The sequence below is a fragment of the Perognathus longimembris genome, chromosome 16 (assembly GCF_023159225.1).
Source record: "Perognathus longimembris pacificus isolate PPM17 chromosome 16, ASM2315922v1, whole genome shotgun sequence".
Classification (NCBI taxonomy): Eukaryota; Metazoa; Chordata; class Mammalia; order Rodentia; family Heteromyidae; genus Perognathus; species Perognathus longimembris.
This window is the reverse complement of record NC_063176.1, coordinates 57,377,061-57,396,750: the sequence shown is the minus strand read 5'-3', so window position 1 is coordinate 57,396,750 and position 19,690 is coordinate 57,377,061. Positions and strand designations below refer to the sequence as shown.

Below are 19,690 nucleotides of genomic sequence, written 5' to 3'. Positions count from 1 at the left end.
GGCCGGGCGCCGCGAGACGGACCTCCAGAGCCGGCAGGGCCGCCCCGACCCGAGGGCGCCCTACCAGTCCCTCGGCCCGAACGCCTCCGGGGCCGCGGCCACGCCCTCCTCGGCTCGGACCCGCCCCTTCCGCCTTGGCCTGGCCAACTGCGCGGCGCGGTGCTGGGGACCTCGGCGCGCGCCGGGCCAATGGGGATGCGTGTTACTGGGCTGGAGCGCCGCAGGCCGCACCCAGCTCGGGCGGCGGGGGCGATCGGCGGGCTGAGGGGCGGAGAGGCCGGAGCGGCGGCGCGGCGGGCCGGGGTGCGCGCGGCGGGCCGGGGGCGGGGCCGGGGCCGAGCCCAGCCGAGAGGGAGCGAGCCGGGAGGCGGCGGCCGCACTCGGGCCGGGCGTCGCGAGCTGCCCTCCGTTCCGCGCTGAGGTGAGGCCTGCGGGCCGGGGCGCGGTCGGCGGGCGGGCGGGCGCGGGGGCCCGGGCGCGCGGGCGGGGAGCGGGCGCCGCCGGGGCCGCGCTCGCTTCCGACTGGCCGCGGGGCCGTGCGGGAAAGTCCGGGCCGGACGTCGGGGCCCGGAGCGCCGGCCGCCGCCGGGTTGTGGACCCCGCTCGTCTGCTCTTCCAGACCCCACAAACCCAGCCCCCAAGCCGCCGCCCTGACCGGAACCGGCAGCCGCCGAAACCCGGTGGCCGCTGCCCAGCGCGCCGGGCCGCGTCTGCGGGCGGTGCCCAGAGTCCTGGGACTGACTGCAGCGGCGGGGGTGCGGGTTAGCCCCCTCGACGGGGGTGCCGGTCGTCGCCTCCGACGGGGTGCGGGTCGTCGCCTTCCCTCTCCATTTTTTAAATTCTTTCATTTTCCCGTTTCGCTTTTATCTCCTTTTCAAGTCCCCGGCCCCCGCTCCCCGGACATGCTGTTTCTGTGCGTGTGGTTCGTCACGCAAGGTGCTTGGTAGGTGATAGGTGTTCGACATACCCACTTCCAAAGACATACTTGGGTTCACCCACGACGGCTGTGGGTTTGACCGGGTGACTTTAAGACTGAAAGGACAGTGAAGCCGTTTTCATAAACCCAAACACCCACAACTTAGCTGGTGGTTGTGGGGTAAGTGTGTGTGCGTGTGCCCACTCACGCCAGCGCCAGCCAGTACTGAAGCTTGAACCTTTAGGCCTGGGCGCTGTCTCCGAGCTTTTTCTGCTCTGGGCTGGAGCTCTACCACTTGAGCCACACCTTCACGTCTGGGTGTTTTTTTGTTTTGTTTTTTCTTTTGTGGTTAACTGGAGGTAAGAATCCCATACACTTTCCTGCCCAGGCTGGCTTCCAGCCTGTGATCTTCATATCTGTCTGTTGAGTAGCAAGGATTACAGGAGTGAGCCACTTGGGTCTGATTGAAATCTTAATGGGGATAGAAAATAGAACGTTGAAATAATCCAATCGCCTTTGCAAAACCATGCGCAGAAAGAAGCTGGGCGTCGGTGAGTTAGGAGAAGAGGGAGGACACGTGAAGCCAGAGGTGGATTGTATGAGGATAGGATCGGAAAGATTGCAGTCTTGGGCAAAGCTGGTGATGTGTATCTGGCTTATTAAGTCTACAAATTTACTTAATTCTGGTATATATGTGGGAAACACTAGTAAAGATTTTTAAGGAGGCTGATAGCTGGGCAGTCAGAACTGCTTTGAACGGTTTTGCTGTAGTGTGTTAGTGGTGCAGTCAATTTGTTAATTTGCTACTTCTGTGTAGGATTTCTTTTCTTTTTTTGCCAGTCCTGAGCCTTGCACTCAGGGCCTGAGCACTGTCCCTGGCTTCTTTTTCCTCAAGGCTAGCACTCTACCACTTGAGCCACAGCACCACTTCTGGCCGTTTTCTATATATTTGGTGCTGGGGAATTGAAATGAGGGCTTCATGTATACAAGGCAAGCACTCTTGCCACTAGGCCATATTCCCAGCCCAATCCCACGTACTTTGAAGCATCTTGGTTTGAGGGCAGCCTAAACATGAAATAACACCTTTATCTGAACCAGCAAGCTGGGTATGTCTGTGGTGCACACCTGTATTATCAGCTATGTGGGAAGCATAGGTAAGAGGATCTCAGTCTAGGCAAGCCTAGATTGCCAAAATAATAGATCTTCCCTTTTGCTTGTAACAGTTACGCTATATGATGAACAAACTATAGTGGAAGCCTCGCTATCTTGGATTCCAAAACAACAGAGGACTGTTTTATGAGATGTCAGGTTTTACTGTGGTTTGAACTCAAGGTCTTGTACCCATTTGGCTTGCTCGCTCAGCTGACCCTCTGTTTTAGGCCATGCCTCCAGCCCTGTTGGAGCACAAATAATCAGCAAAATGCTGGTTATTTTGGAGGTGGAGTTTTATGGGCCTTTTGGTTGGGCTGATTTAAAACCTCCATCCCCCTGAGGTCTTCGCCTCTTGAATAGCAATTAGGTGTGAGCCACCAGCACCTGCTGAGATGTCAGGATTTTTATATGAGTGAAATCTTTATGATTTTTTTTGAGTAGAGATAAGTTTAAACTTGTTAGATTAAATTAAATTAAACTTGTTAGATGCGTTTTGTGGGGCTGGGAGTGTGGCCTAGCTGTAGAGTGCTTGCTTAGCATACGTGAAGCTCTGGGTTTGATTCCTCAGTACCACATACACTGAAAAAGTCAGAAGTGGCAAGTGGTAGAATGCTAGCTGTGAGCAAAAAGTAAGTCAGGGACAAGGCCCAAGCCCCTGAGTTCAAGCCCTAGGACTGGCCAAAAGAAAAAAAAAAAAAAAGGATGAGTAGTGTTAGGTCATCTTTTCTGAGATGGCTTCCTGTGACCATTGGTGCTATGGTGCTGGGAACATGGGCAGATGGACCCAAATCTAAGAGTCACAAACCAGAAAATGTTGAGCATTTTGATGATTGTTTATACTGGTCAATTATTATGAATTGGAATTTAAAAAGCTTTTTTGGGGGGGCGGGGGGAGCCCTGAGGTTTATTTGTGTACTGGTCCCTGTGGCCACATACCGAAGCAAAGACAAACCTATTTGATGTTTCAACCTATTGTACATATTGATTGTCTCATTTTCCAGTAGGAGTTTGTTGAAATTGGCTCCTAAATGTGTCTTAGGTACAACTCTTAGTACTTAGCTTTCTTCAGATAAGCTGTCCCAGACTTAATCTTGTATGTTTTCTGCCAGACCTAGAATCATCCATTTCTCTAAGAGGCCTTTGTTTCTTTGCTTTTTAAGTGTCCCTCCCAGGCGGGCCTCAAATGGGGAATAGTCTTTCTCCTCCTCTTCTGCTGGCTGGTTGGAGTACAACATCACAGATAGTGGTTTCTTGTAGTGGAAAATAATTTCAGTATATCTAATTCAAAAACCTGAAATCTTAAATGCTCCAAAATCCAAAACAAAATGGATTTGGAAGTGGTGACATAATGTCCTATACCTAACCTCATTTGATGGGTCACAATCAAAATGCAGCTATGTAATAGACAATTTATTGATCATTGACCCTCTCCAAGGGAACAAAATCCCTGTCAGCTCTTTTAAGTGTGATACACAAACTTTGTTTCATACACAGTTTTATTGAAAATATTCAGGGCTCAGGGTGTCTCAGTGCTAGAGTACTTGTGTAGTAAGCATTGGTCACTAACAAAGTGGAATGGGAGGACAAAGAATTGTAAAATTACCTTCAGTCCATATGTAGGAGATATATGTGAAAATAATTGGGCTTTGTTTAGACATGGATCTTATCTAAGATGTCTCATTACATATAATACTAATCTAAAATCCAAAAAAAATCTATAATCAGGAACTTGATCTCAAACCCATTGGGTAAGAAATACTGAAACTATTTAGAAACTGCAGGCTAGGCCTTGAGTTCACCTTTGCTACCAGGTATGTTATTTCTTCTAGATCTTTTTTGTTGTTGTTGGTTGTGGGGCATAAAGTTGGGGCCTGGGTGCTGTCTCTGAGCTCTTTTGCTCAAGGCTAGCACTCTACTACTTTGAGCCACAGCCCCACTTCGGTTTTCTGGTGGTTAATTGGAAATAAAAGTTTCACAGACTTTCCTCCTGGGGCTGGCTTTGAACTGTGATCCTCAGATTTCAGCCTCCCTGAGTAGCTAGGATTATAGCTGTGAACCACCAGCACCCAACTTGTTTCTAGATTTTTTTCAGTGTACAGATGAGGGGCTAGTGACACTTCAGTCTAGAGTTCTATTAATGTCCTCAATCTTACACCAGTATCTTCTTTTCTTTGTCTTTTTGCCAGTCCTGAAACTTGGACTCAGGGCCTGAGCACTGTCCCTGGCTTCTTTTTGCTCAAGGCTAGCACTCTACCACTTGAGCCACAGCGCCACTTCTGGCTTTTTCTATACATGTGGTGCTGAGGAATGGAACAGGGCTTTATGTATACGAGGAAAGCATTCTAAGACAAACATTTTGGTTCTAATTATCCATTGTTTTAGCCCTACTATACATATCTCAATCTTAATATGAATGCTACTACTGAAACTTGTTTCTTTTTGAAGCAGAGTCTCACTGTGTAACCCAGGCTGTCCTCCAAATTTGAGATCCCGCTTCTGTCTCCCAAGTGTTGGGTTTGCAGGCACACACCACCGGGCCTGGATGAAATAATCTACATTTTATCTTTGTATCAAATTAGACATTTGATCTTTAAACTGAATTGTTTTGTCTGCCATGTTCTTTCTTTTGTTGTATCATATTTTGGACTACATTAAGGAACTGTGAAATGAGTGTGGTGGCTCACATCTGCAATCCCAATACTTCAGAGGTTTAGGGAGGAGGAGAGTCAAGAGTTTGAGCCCAACTGGCCTACATAGTGAGTTTGAGGCCAGCCTAGGTGAGGTAGTAAGACCCTGTTTCAGAACAAAACAACACAACACTCACACACACAAAACAATAAAAAAAGAAACTAGGAGAAATTCTACTGTGAAACTCTGTTGTCCATTATAATACATGAACAGAGTGAGGTCTGTTCTTTTGTGGAGTTTGAACTTGGGGCCTGGGTTCTGTCCCTGAGCATTTTGCTCAAGACTAGAGCTCTCCCCCTTTAAGCCACAGAGACACTTGTTTTCTCGTGGTTAATTGGAGATGAGTTTCATAGACTTCCCTGCCTGGGCTGGCTTTGAACCATGATCCTCAGATCTCAGCCTCCTGGGTATCTAGGATTACAGGCGTGAGCCACCAGTGCCCAGGCAAAATCTCTTTTGTGTGTCGTCTATCCTGCTATGGTCTACCCATCTATCTAATCTCAAGAGATCTTTACCTCAGTTGGAACCCAGGTTATTTGGAGCTGTAATCTTTGTTGCTTTCATTTTCCCATACTGCTTTCCAGAAGTCTTACTTAGGGTAGAATCAGCCTCATATGCATGCTGTTGTCTGCCCCTGTGGTGCAGTTTGTCTGCGGCTGAAAAAGCAGCCCTCTGACCCACCTGGGCAGAGCTCTTTGCCTTGTCTTCAGGAGTTTCTAGTTCACCCCTTGATGCTCCTTGCCTCCCTGTCCCTCCTTATTACCAGAAAATTTGATCTTCACCCACCTCAGTGATCATGAAATTCGTCTTTTCTCTTCATGTTCCTTCTTGAACTAGAATTCTGTAGGATTCTCTGTTGTAATATAAAATCCCCATTACACCATTTCACCATCTTCCTCTGATTTTCTTCAGTTACACCCTGACAGTCTGGTGGTAGGTGCTGAGCAGGGTACAAATTAAATGCCCTGTGCCTTTTAAGCAGTCTTTCAGAAAGCATTTCATGATGGATTTTGTTTTTGTAGAATGAAGACTGAGGCTTCCATACCTAGCTGATCATGTCACATATTCTTGCCAGAAAGTTACCTTTGTAACCACCTATGTTCTTTTGTTTTGCTTTTTTGGAAGTACTAGGGTTTGAATTTGGCATTGAGCACTCTGCCATGTTGTTGCTCAGAGTATCAACTCTGAAATAAATGTTTTATACCATATTGAAAAGTATGTATTGTCTTGAAATTATAATGTTTGAAGTCATGCATCCTTTTAAGTGATGTAACTTTTTATTTAGTTGGTATGATTTTATATTAAAAGACAGTGCTGCTTTAAAAAGTCTATTTTGGTATCTACTCTGAACATCATGAGCCAGGATATGATAAAAACACCTACCTGCACATCCATGTTCATTGCCACACCACTCACAGTAGCCAAGATACGGAAACAGCCCAGATCCTCACAATAGATGAGTGGACCCAAAACGTGTGGTATCCACACACCATGAGATTTACACAGCCATTAGGAAAAATAAAATTATGTCATTTGCAAGGAAATGGATGGAACTATAACAAATCATGTTAAGTGAGGTCAACCAAGCTCAGAGAGACGATTGACACATTTTCTCTGATATGCAGAAATTAGATCTAAAATACCCTGGGATATGATACATTATACAACATTCTAGATACTCACACACAGTGAGACCAAAAAGAAGACATCTTAGGAGAGAAACACAAAGAAGCAAATGCCTATGTGCCTCTTTATATAAAATAATGTACATCAAAACGAACTCCAAGATAGGGTAAAAGAGATCTTTTAAATTATTTTTTGATGAGTCTGTCTTCCTTATTTATGGTGTATTAGTGTGCATATCTGTGGGAGTTTGCGGGGGAGGGTACAGAACTTGAGGGGGAAAGGGTGAAAAAGTGCAGCATGGAGCTCAGTGGACTCTGATGAAAGTGAACTATGCAATGCAAGGGTGGAGATGGGAGGGAAGGACTGGGAGGGAGGGAGGGAATGGAAGACACTGTATGAAAGGAAATGCACTTATTACCTGACTCAAGTAATTGTAATCCCGGTGTATATCACCTTTATAACAACAACAAAGTAGATTTTTAAAAACGTATTTTAGGGGCTGGGGATATGGCCTAGTGGCAAGAGTGCTTGCCTTGTATACATGAGGTCCTGGGTTCAATTCCCCAGCACCACATATACAGAAAACGGCCAGAAGTGGCGCTGTGGCTCAAGTGGCAGAGTGCTAGCCTTGAGCAAAAAAAAGAAGCCAGGGACAGTGCTCAGGCCCTGAGTCCAAGCCCCAGGACTGGCAAAAAAAAAAAAAAACGTATTTTAGTTGGGTATGATGTTGTGAGCTTCTTGGGAGGCTGAGACAGGAGGATTGCAAGTAAGGCCAACCTGGACAGCAAGACCCTGTTTCAAACTAAAAAGGACTAAAGGCCAGGCTCTGGTAGCTCACATCTGTAGTCCTAGCTACTCTGGAAGCTGAGATACTAGGGTTGCGGTTCCAAGCCAGCCTGGGCAGGAAAGTCCATGAGACTCTTATCTCCAATAAACTACTCAGAAGAAGCCAGAAGTGGTGCTGTGGCTTAAGTGATAGAGTTCAAGAAAAGTTCCATCACCTTGAGCAAAATGAAGCTTGAAGCTTAGGGACAGTGCCTAGGCTCTGAGTTCTAGCCCCAGAACCAACACACACGCACACGCACCTCAGTGGCAGGATTTTTGCCTAGCATTCACAAGTCCTGAGGTTTAACCCTCAGTAACATCGCATACATATCAACCAATCAATCTGCTTTTTTCTTTTTTCTTTCCAATACCAAGATTTGGACTCAAGGCCTCTTGCTCACTTAGCTTATTCACTTGACTGGTGCACCACCTCTTGAATCATGCATTCGGTCCTGAATTTTGCTGGATGTTTTGGAGATGGAGTCTTTTGAACTTTTCTTCTCCCTCTAGTTTCAATCCATTATTTTCTGGATCTCAGTACCTGAACAGTTAGGATTGTGGGTGTCTGGGCCTCTAGTGCCCAGCTTCCTTCACTTTTCTTGGAGTGAAGAGTTTATCTCAGAGGGTTTTGTTTTGTTTTGCTTTTCTTTGTTTTTTGCCAGGGCTTGGACTCAGGGCCTGAGCACTGTCCCTGGCTTCTTTTGCTCAAGGCCAGCACTCTGCCACTTGAGCCACAGCGCCACTTCTGGCCTTTTCTGTGTATGTGGTGCGGAGGAATCGAACCCAGGGCTTCATGCATGCTAGGCAAGCGCTCTACCACCAGACCACATTCCCAGTCCCTGTGTACCTTTTTTTTTTTTTGGCCAGTCCTGGGGCTTGGACTCAGGGCCTGAGCACTGTCCCTGGCTTCTTTTTGCTCAAGGCTAGCATTCTGCCACTTGAGCCACAGCACCACTTCTGGCCATTTTCTGTATATGTGGTGCTGGGGAATCGAACCCAGGGCCTCATGTATACGAGGCAAGCACTCTTGCCACTAGACCATATCCCTAGCCCCCAGCCCCTGTACCTTTTTTTTTTAAAACCCCAAATTATTTAATCTTACTTCCTGAATTGTACAAAGGGTGGAGTTGTTTTCTACTTCCTTTGCCTTTTATGGGTATTAGGTATGAAGAAAAGTTAGAAGAGGAAGGCAGATGAAACAAAATTAGTAAAAGGCCATCATTTGTATGATTCCCAACGCAAAACACCCTTAATATTTTAAAAAATAATTTTATTATTACTATTAAGGTGTTGTACAGAGGGGCTACCATTCCATTAGTCAGGTATTGAGTACATTTCTTTTTTTGAACAGTGTCACCCCGTCTTTTACTTTTCCCTCAATTTCCCCCCTCCAATTCCTGCCCACAGGTTACATAGGTAATTTTTACAAAATGTACTTTAAATGCATATAAAATTGTTTTTCTGTCCTTTACTTTGTGAAAATAAGTTGTGAAGTTATACATGAATCATTGCTAGAGAGAGGCAGAGGAGGCAGGGAAAATCTAATATAAAACAAGCCTAGACAACCATATAAGCTAAGAATGTGTGGCCTTCCCCCCCCCCCCCAATCCTAGGGCTGGGCTGGGCCTGGGTGCTGTCCCTGAGCTTTCTTTTCTTTTTTTTTTTTTCCTCAAGGCTAATGTTCTGCCACTTGAGCTACAGTTACACTTCTGGCTCTTTGGTGGTTAATTGGAGATGTGAGTGAGTCTCATGGACTTTCATGCCCAGGCTGACTTTGAACTGATACCCTTAGATCTCAACCTCCTTAGAAGCTAGGATTACAGATGTGAGCTACCCAGGCCTGGCAAGAACTAAATTTAACTTGGCTAATCTAAAATTATTTTATAGTAATGTCTTTTTTTCAGACTATTAAAAGGAAAGCATAGTAAAATGTAACTTTTTTTTTTTTTGGCCAGTCCTGGGCCTTGGACTCAGGGCCTGAGCACTGTCCCTGGCTTCTTCCCGCTCAAGGCTAGCACTCTGCCACTTGAGCCACAGCACTGCTTCTGGCCGTTTTCTGTATATGTGGTACTGGGGAATCGAACCTAGGGCCTCGTGTATCCGAGGCAGGCACTCTTGCCACTAGGCTATATCCCCAGCCCCTAAAATGTAACTTTTAAAAATTTCTTTCTTTTTTTTTTTTGTTTTGCTTTGTTTTGCCAGTCAGGGGGCTTGAACTCAGGGTTTGGGCACTGTCCCTGAGCTTCTTTTGCTCAGGCTACCAGTCTGCCACTTAAGCCACAGCGCCGTTTCCAGCCTTTTCTATTTATGAGGTACTAAGGAATCGAACCCAGGGCTTCATGCATGCTAGGCAAGCTCTCTACCACTGAGCCATATTCCCAGCCCAGATGTAACTTTTTATTTTTTATCTTTTGCCAGCCCTGGGGCTTGGACTCAGGGCCTGAGCACTGTCCCTGGCTTCTTTTTTCTCAAGGCTAGCACTCTACCACTTGAGCCACAGCACCACCTTCATCCTTTTCTGTGCATGTTGTGCTGAGGAATCGAACCCATGCATGCAAGGCAAGCACTCTACCACTAAACGATATTCCCAGCCCCCAGATGTAACTTTTTTTTTTTTTGCCAGTCCTGGGCTTGGACTCAGGGCCTGAGCACTGTCCCTGGCTTCTTTTTTTTGCTCAAGGCTAGCACTCTGCCACTTGAGCCACAGCGCCACTTCTGGCCATTTTCTGTATATGTGGTGCTGGGGAATCGAACCCAGGGCCTCATGTATATGAGGCAGGCACTCTTGCCACTAGGCCATATCCCCAGCCCCAGATGTAACTTTTTAAAAGACAGAATTTATGCACAGGGCAGTATATGGTTCACCATAAATAATTTTAAATCTCATTTACAAAAGAATATGAAGTTGTTGGGGCTGGGGATATGGCTCAGTGGTAGAGAGCTTGCCTAGCATGCATGAGGCCCTGGGTTCGATTCCCCAGCACCACATATACAGAAAATGGCCAGAAGTGGCACTGTGGCTCAAGTGGCAGAGTGCTAGCCTTGAGCAAAAAAAAGAAGCCAGGGACAGTGCTCAGGCCCTGAGTCCAAGCCCAGGACTGGCCAAAAAAACAAAACAAAACAAAACAAAACAAAAGAATATGAAGTTGTTGTGAGTCTTTTCCCAGCTTTTCTGCTTATAGCATTTCCCAATTAGTATTTTTTAGAATGTCATGTTCATACTTAGAAGTCCAACACCGTAGGTTAGAGATATACATACAGTATCTAGAGACTGATTTGGGGGTCAGGATCATTTGCATCTTTATCACAAGCTTATTTCCTGTATAGGATGTATAGATAAAGAGTCTTGGGGCTGGGGATATGGCCTAGTGGCAAGAGTGCCTGCCTCATATACATGAGGCCCTGGGTTCGATTCCCCAGCACCACATATACAGAAAATGGCCAGAAGTGGCGCTGTGGCTCAAGTGGCAGAGTGCTAGCCTTGAGCAAAAAGAAGCCAGGGACAGTGCTCAGGCCCTGAGTCCAAGCCCCAGGACTGGCAAAAAAAAAAAAAAAAAAGAGTCTTGTTAAGCAGAGTTGTAACAAACATCAAGTTTAAAAATACGAAATGGGAGTGAGCAATGGAAGGAGTGACGTCCAAAAAGATATGAACTCTATCTGACTTATGTAACTGTACATCACCTTTATAATAACAATAAAAAATTTAAAATAAAGAGAAACAAAAACCAGTGTATACTTTTCAAAATCTTTGTGTATGTGTTTTAACCATTTTTAAACTTCCCATTTCTATTTTCTTAGCAGAAATTATTGAGACTCAAGCAAGGAGTAGTACACTCTTGTGACCCCAATTACTAGTGAGGTAGAGGCAGCCATATTTCCATTTGGAGGTGTTTGAGGCCCTGGTTCAATCTTCAGTACTATTTCCCCCTACCACCAAAGAAAGAATTATTCAAACTGAGTGCTGTAAATTTATCCACAAGTGCCTTTTGTACAGTATTTCTGTTCTCCTTCCTTCAGTTCTCTCTGGAGCCAGGAGTGGTAGCTAGAGCCAGTCCCAAAACTGGGGAACTGGGGAACTGGGTAGAGAGACGGAAAGTTCAGGACTAGATTAGGCTACATAGTGAGACCCTGTCTCAAAAAAACAAAACAAAAACTCAAAAAGTGAAGTTCTCTTCTTTGATTGTATTAACAGTGAAACTTAAGATGTTTCCTTTGTGGCAGACGGTGAATGGCAGTGTTTTCTTTTTATATATAAATATATAAAAGACTCCTTGAAAATTGAAACTAAAGCCCAAACAAAACAAGACCATTCTATATGTTTTTTTTTTTTTCCCATGCATTGGATGTTTATTTGTGCTCATAGTAGGGATCTCTTTGAATATCTCATTTTCATAAGGTTTTAAGAACTGAATATATTATATAAGATTTATGTGATCTTGGGCTGGGGATATGGCCTAGTGGCAAGAGTGCCTGCCTCATATACATGAGGCCCTGGGTTCGATTCCCCAGCACCACATATACAGAAAATGGCCAGAAGTGGCGCTGTGGCTCAAGTGGCAGAGTGCTAACCTGAGCGGGAAGAAGCCAGGGACAGTGCTCGGGCCCTGAGTCCAAGCCCCAGGACTGGCCAAAAAAAAAAAGAAAAAGATTTATGTGATCTTATAATTTCATAGATTGACTTAACACATTAAATATGCTGACGGCTCATTAGTTGAGTCAGTACCTGCCAGCTATCACATGGTCCTTAAAATACTTAGGAATTTAGCATCATATTAAATTTTAACAGAGCCTTTTAATAGTTACTGCTTGTTCTGACCGACATTTAGGAAAGGGTTGAAAGTAATGAAGGGAATCAGGCTTAATTAAATTTGAATTTTTAGTCTTATTGTTTCAGAAATATCCTTTTCAACAGTTTGTAACTCCTAAACTATATGTTTCTTTTTTCTTTCTGTACTGGGATTGGGCATCCTGGGATTGTTTCTGCTGTTTGTTAGCTTAAAACTGTTGGGTATATTTGAATTTTAGGCCTTGTGTGGATTTGTGCTACATAAGAAAAATAGTACATTTTGAAGAGAGTAGGATTGTAGTCTACAGGACAATCATCCTAACTTGTCTTTTTTTCATTTTTCTTTTTGGTCCTACGCCCAAGCCCCATTTGGGGCCTTGAACTCAGTTCCTTGAGCTCTTGCTTGGCTTTCTTATTCATACTACTTGCCTAGTTAACTGAAGGTAGAATCTAGAGGACTTTACTGCTTGGGCTAGCTTAAGTCCTCCTTAGCCTCTTGAGTAGCTAGAAACACCAGCAATATGTAGATATTTTTTTTTGGAGGGGGCAGACTTTTAGTTGAGATTAAGGATGGGGTCTTCACTTGTTGCCTTCAACAAGCTTTAAACTCCTCCGCTCAAGTGATTCTCCTGCCTCAGCCTCCAGAGTAGCTAGGACTACAGGTATGTAAAACTTTACTTTATCATCTGTGTCTGTCTGCCTATCTAGAAATCAAAACCAGGCCTAGTACATGCCAAGTATATACTATGCTTTTATACCTAGTCTTGTCCTTTTTTGTGGGGTGGGAAGGGGTCCTGGTGCTTGAACTCAGGGCCTGCACTCTGTTCCTGAGCTTTGTTGCTCAAGGCTAGCTCTCTACCACTTGAGCCACAGTTCTGCTTCTGGCTTTTTTTGAGGGTGGGGGTTAATTGGCGATAAGAGTCTCATGGACTTTCCCTGCCCAGGCTGAACCATGATCCTCAGATCTCAACCTCCTGAGTAGCCAGTATTGCAGGCATGAATGGCTAGCACTTGGCCAGCTACTTTTTATAGTGGTGTGTCTAGTTGTTCTGTTTCTCCTGTTTAACTGCTGGGTCTTCTGTAGTCTGTGGGCTCACTGCAGGTCCCAGCACACTTACTGTGACATGACATCTTTGAGGTAGAGAACTTTTTCTTCCTTTTATTTTCTCACTGCTGAGAGTTGTACATGTCTTTGTTACCAAATCTAGTCAGCTAGGTGTAGCTGCTTTTTGTTTTACATATCAGCTTTGGGAACTGACGTCAATCCTTAGAAACAAAGCCCAGTTAGCTTGGAGATCTGAAACCCAGTTTGCTGTGCTGATTGTCCACTCATGGTCTGGAATTTCTTTGTGGGTGGCAGACTGAAATTCTGAATCTGTGTAGTCTGTAGTGTCTGTTTTCAGCAAGTCATACGCCAGTGATGAAAAGGAAGCAAAGCAACGGCTTCTCTTATGTTAGTCTTCTGGAAGCCATACTAGAATTAGACTAGCACTGTCAGTTCCATAATGCTCACCCTGGGAATTTATTTGTCTTTAGTATGTACTTATTTAGAGCCTGTGTGACTGACCCTGAATTTAAAATTAAGCAATCTAGCTCCTGAGTTTGCTTTGCTAATTGCAATAAGTAATTTGGAGAGAATGAAAAAGCATACACAAACACATTCTCACAACTCACACAGAATTTATGGTGATTTGAGAGAGCTAACAGTTCCACCTACTCTAAATGAGTGATTAGGGGATGGAATAAGTGGCTCACACCTGTATTCCTGACTACTTAGATGGCTGCGATCTAAGGATTGTGGTTCAAAGCCAGTATAGGCAAGGAACAGTGGGAATCTTATTTCCAGTTAACCACCCAAAAGCCAAAACTAGAGCTATGGTTCAAGTGGTAGAGTTGCCAGCATTGAATGAAAAAGTTAAGGGACAGCACCCAGGCCCTGAGTTCAGGCCTAAGTACCAGCACACACACACAAAATAAATGAGTGATTAGGGAAGCCATTTTTTTTTCAAAAGTTGGAGGTGAAATTCAGCCTTCAACCTGACTGATAATGAAAACAGTGTGCAAAGCAGCCAGAATGAATTTGTTCTATGCAGAAAGAAGAGCTTGTCTAAAGGCTTGGAGGAAGTAGGGGGGGCGCTGTGGAGACAGAAGGGGGCAGCTCTATCTGGGTCCTGGGGACGAAGGAGAAGACTCCTCAGCCCAGGAAGGTACCTGCAGGTTGTGGTCAATATTTCTTGGGGTTGAGGGAAGCCATTGGTGGGAACTAAGCAGGAAAATGGCACAAGAGTATATTTGGCAAATACGTTTCTTCCTTCCTTTTTTTTTTTTTTGGTGCTGGTCCTGGGGCTTGAAATCAGGGCCTGTCCCTTGAGTTTTTGTGCTCAAGACTGGCACTATACCACTTGAACCACAGCTACACTTGTAGCTTTTTGGTGATTGAGGCTCAAAGTGTTGCAGACTTTCTTTCTTGCCCTGTCTGGCTTCAAACTGTGATTATTGGGTTTCAGGATTATAGGCGTGAGCCACTGGCATCCTGGTAAAACAAAACAAAACCCTTCTGTCTTCTTATTAGAACCTTTCTCTCTGTTCTTGGTGGAATGGCAACTCCAGTGTTTTTTTTTTTTTTGGCCAGTCCTGGGCCTTGGACTCAGGGCCTGAGCACCGTCCCTGGCTTCTTCCCGCTCAAGGCTAGCACTCTGCCACTTGAGCCACAGTGCCCCTTCTGGCCGTTTTCCATATATGTGGTGCTGGGGAATCGAACCGAGAGCTTCATGTGTAGGAGGCAAGCACTCTTGCCACTAGGCCATATTCCCAGCCCCAACTCCAGTGTTTTTGACAGGGTAGAAATAAAGCCTGCAAAGTGCAGCTACTCTGGGCTCCAAATGTTTGGCTTTAACCAACTGGTGCTGACCTACAGATATACTCAGTCATCAATGACTTTGATATAAACAGAGTCGTTTTGGTTATTTTAGAGCACAGACTTTGAGGAGCCATATTTAGGCTAACACATTCTTTATGGTTACTCATTTCTTTAAGTTCAACTAAATGTGAATATGTTTAATTTTCTCCCTCACAAAAAGGTACCACGTATATATCATTTTCTGTATCTTTAAAAAAAACAAACACTTGACAAAATGTCCTTATTTCATGAAAACCCTAAAATCATAATTACTTGATAACATACTTTCAGGTCTCTTTTAGTCGACCTAATGACTTTCTAGCAGCCTGTTTTTGACTATTTTTTCTAGTCCTGGGCCTTGAACTCAGGGCCTGAGCACTGTCCCTGGCTTCTTTTTGCTCAAGGCTAGCACTCTGCCACTTGAGTCACAGCGCCACTTCTGGCCTTTTCTATATATGTGGTGCTGAGGAATTGAACCTAGGGCTTCATGTATATGAGGCAAGCACTCTTGCCACTAGGCATATTCCCAGCCCATTTGACAGAATTTTACTTAAGTTTATATTTGAGATTTTAATGATTCTTGTTTAGCTTTAAAGAGGAAAACTGGTACCATCTTTAGAAGTCTCAGTTTTAAAAGGTAGCTCCTGTTTCAGCTTTATGTGCTTAGAATATAGATGTTTTTTTTTTTAAACACACTCAGCTCTTACATTGTTCTTATTGTTTAGCCCTAGTTATTACTCCAAAGCTTCCTGGTATCATTTGTCTTCTACAAGCACTAATTACTGGGAGTATTTAGCCAATAAACTCTTTTTTTTTATTTTTATTTTTTGGTGCCTGTGCTGGGGCTTGGACTCAGGGCCTGAGTGCTGTCCCTGAGCTGCTTTTGCTCAAGGCTAGTGCTCTACCAGTTGAACTACATCTCCACTTCCAGCCTGATGGTTTATTGGAGATAAGAGTCTCATGGACTTTCTTGCCAGGGCTGGCTTTGAACCACAGTCATCAGATCTCAGCCTCCAAGAGTAGTTAGAATTGTAGGCATGTGCCACTTCATCTGGCCTGGCCATCAAATTCCGAGAACTCCTTTTTTTTGTGGCTAGTATTTAATCTTCCTTACCTATCATCCTGCCATATTTTCTTATCCACTTTTCTTGAAGAAATTAAAAAAAGAAACATATCAAACCATCACTTAGCAAATCACCAGAACAGAATGAAAAACAGAAAAAGAAACATAAAAACATTAAGATATATAAGCATATTAACAGCATAGTAAGTGGGCACTGGTGGTTTACATCTGTAATCCTAGCTACTCAGAGGCTGAAATCTGAGAATTATGGTTCAAAGCCAGCCTGGGGTGGGAAAGTCCAGGAGTTTCTTATCTACAATTAACTACCACAGAACTGGAAGTGGAGCTATGGCTCAAAGTGGTAGAACACTAGCCTTGCGTACAAAAGTTCAGGATGGAGCCCAGGCCCTGAGTTCAAGCCCCACAATCAGAAAAAAAAAAGAATTATCTGGACCTGGTGTTATATATACTTGTCATCCTAGCACTCTAGAGATGAAGACAGGAGGGTCATGAGCTCTGGCTATAAATTGAGAGCCTGTGTAAAAGGTGTGTGTGTGTGTGTGTGTGTGTGTTTGTGTTTGTGTTTGTGTACTTGTGTATGAGTTTGCCTATGAACCATGTGAAAGAAATGAATATCGCTTTTAATAGAATTTTTTGGGGTGTGTGTCGGTACTGGAACATAGACTTAGGCTTCATTATCTTGCTTGGATTTTTTTAAAAGAACTTCTTTTATAAACTTCTTTCATATAAAAGGTTTGTTTTTTGTTGTTGTTGTTTTTTGCCAGTCCTGGGGCTTGAACTCAGGGCCTATACACTGTCCCTGAGCTTCTTTTTTTTTTGCTCAAGGCTAGCTCTCTACCACTTGAGCCATAGCGCCACTTCTGTGTATGTGGTGCTAAGGAATCAAACCTAGGGCTTCATGCATGCAAGGCAAGCACTCTACCACTAAGCCTAATTCCCAGCCCCCAATTTTTGTTTTTGTTGGTCACCGGGCAGGGCCTGGGTGCTGTCCCTGAGCTCTTTTTGCTCAAGGCTAGCACTCTACCACTTTGAGCCACAGTGCCACTTCTAGCTTTTTGGTGGTTAATTGGAGATAAGTTTCTCATGGACTTTCCTACCCTGGCTGGCTTCATACCGTGAACTTCAGATCTTAGCCTTCTTAGTGGCTAGGATTACAAGTGTGAGCCACCATCACCTGGCTCAACAGCAAATTTCTGAATAGTGTTAGTACAAGTTGACTTTTGTATTCCTATGAACAGATATGTTCTGAGGTCTGTTAGTTAGGTGCTAAATGGTGGTGCGGTGATGTTGAACTAGTCATGAGAGCCCATTGTCTACTGTTCTCCCCATGGGGTTCACATTTGCCAGAGAAAGTGGTTCTGAGTTGGCCATTTATTTATTGTGAAGTCTCTGCTACTTAAGTCAAGTCTCTTCTTCATCTACAAATAGAAATCTTGCAAGGTTGTTGAAATCAACTAAAGCATATGGACATGCATGCAGCATACATAATGTAGTGGACATGCATGCAGTATATATGATGTATGTAGTTGGCTTTGGTAGTGTCCCTATAAAACTCAAGTATTGGTCACTCTTTTGGACCCTTTGCATTTTGTACTTGCCTTTGTCTCAGCCTGGTTTGAGAACAAGTAGATCTAGAGTTTGGGAGTCCTAAGGGTAAAGATTACTTCTCTGTCCTGTTCCTCCCTCCCTCTTCCCCTCCCTCCCTCCTTCCCTCTTCCCCTCCCTCCCTCCTTCCCTCTTCCCCTCCCTCCCTCCTTCCCTTCTTTCCTTCATCCTTCCTCCCTTCCCTCCCTATCTCCCTCTCCCCCTCTCTTTCCTCCCTTCCGCCCTTCTCTCAGCTTCATGGCCTCATTTGTTCATTATGTTGGGAAGATTCTTCTTCTCTTTGTCCTTCTTTTTTGCCAGTCCTGGGGCTTGAACTCAGGACCTGAGCACTGTCCCTGGCTTCTTTCTTTCTTTCTTTTTTTTTGGCCAGTCCTGGGCCTTGGACTCAGGGCCTGAGCACTGACCCAGGCTTCTTTTTGCTCAAGGCTAGCACTCTGCCACACTTGAGCCACAGCGCCCCTTCTGGCCGTTTTCTATATATGTGGTGCTGGGGAATTGAACCCAGGGCTTCATGTATAGGAGGCAAGCACTCTTGCCACTAGGCCATATCCCCAGCCCTCCCTGGCTTCTTTCTGCTCAAGGCTAGCACTCTACCTCTTGAGCTACAGCGCCACTTCTGGCCTTTTCTGTGTATGTGGTGCTGAGGAATGGAACCCAGGGCTTCATGCATGCTAGGCAAGCTCTCTACCGCTAAGCCACCTCCCCAGCCCCTGGGAAGATATCTTTACAGACAGGGAAAGTTCATAACTGTTTCAGTCTCACAGTGTGGCAGGGGACTGGCCTCTTGAGTCCTAGGGCAGCACTGGCCTGTGGACTGAGAGCTGTGCCATCGTGAAAAGGCAGCATAATGAGAGGCAGAGAAAGGTACTGACTCGCAAGGCGTCTGACTGTCCGATTCCTACTTCTGCTGCGGCTGGTTAAATTTTCCATGACATACCATAGAATTAAAAGAAATGGCCATATAACTGTAGACAAAAAGTAAAACCTGAAGCCAGATGCTGATGGCTCACACTTGCTGCTGTAGGCTGCGATCTGGAGGATGGATCTCTGTCAGAAAAAAGCAGGGCCAGCGCTGTGGCTCAAGTGGTAGGAGACAGAGAGCAAGCCCGGGAGTCCAAACCCCCGTACTCCCCCAAGATAAACAAACAAACACAAATATTTGGTGGGGAAGCAGCTAGCCCTTCCTCATAAAGAGAGAGAAAACAAGGGGACCCTCTCAGGGAATCAGTTTCCCATTAAAAGGAGCACAAGTGTGCTTTGGTCCATTTTTACGTGGAATGTTACTCGTTCCTCCTCAGCTATCCTGAACCCGATGCTGGTGAGCAACAGGGTGCACTGGCCCCAGGAGAGGCAGCTCTGGAGCCAGGTGCAACCAGCTCAGATCCTCCTCCTTGAAAGCCTGCCTTTTGCCTCAGTTTCCTTATCTGCAGGGGAAAAGTGAATTAACATGTCAAGATGAGTTTTAGTCTAGTACTGGGAACATGTTTTAAGCAGTGATAATTTTAGTTGCAATTACTTAAAAAGAATCTTTTGAGCAGTTTTTATCTGCAAGATGTACAGAAATAGAAATGATCGGATTAGAGTAATTAAAGGCTTTTACTGAGCTCTTGAGGTCCCAGCAGGGTATATTCAGTCAGACTGAAGCTGTTAAGAATCTTCACTAGAAGGTGAGTGTTTCTTTCCTGAAGGTAGGAAACTATTACTAGAGAAGAAATGTAAGCAGTAAGTGATCATCTATAATTTACCATGGTTGTATTCTGCTAGGTTTGTTTTTAGAAAGTTTTTTTTTTTTTTTTTTTTTTGCCAGTCCTGGGGCTTGGACTCAGGGCCTGAGCACTGTCCCTGGCTTCTTTTTGCTCAAGGCTAGCACTCTGCCACTTGAGCCATAGCGCCACTTCTGGCCGTTTTCTATATATGTGGTGCTGGGGAATCGAACCCAGGGCTTCATGTATGTGAGGCAAGCACTCTTGCCACTAGGCCATATCCCCAGCCCTAGAAAGTTTTTTAAAACAATTTTTTCAATAGTTGTGCAAAAGGTTGGCTCTTCTTTGTTTCTGTCGGGGAGTGTGCTAGCTTGAGCTTCCTCCTTCCAGTGTATACTAGGGATTT

General features: G+C 44.7%; 1 protein-coding gene across 9 annotated transcripts in view; it reads left to right on the top strand.

Annotated features, from left to right (window-relative positions):
- The first annotated feature begins 277 nt into the window (after positions 1–277).
- Add1 (adducin 1) overlaps positions 278–19,690 on the top strand; it is a 59,088-nt gene continuing 39,675 nt past the window's right edge. For all 9 annotated transcript variants that reach the window (XM_048363916.1, XM_048363926.1, XM_048363915.1 and 6 more), the window contains exon 1: positions 278–421. The gene's annotated coding sequence lies outside the window, so the exon portion shown is untranslated. The remainder of the gene's footprint in view (positions 422–19,690) is intronic.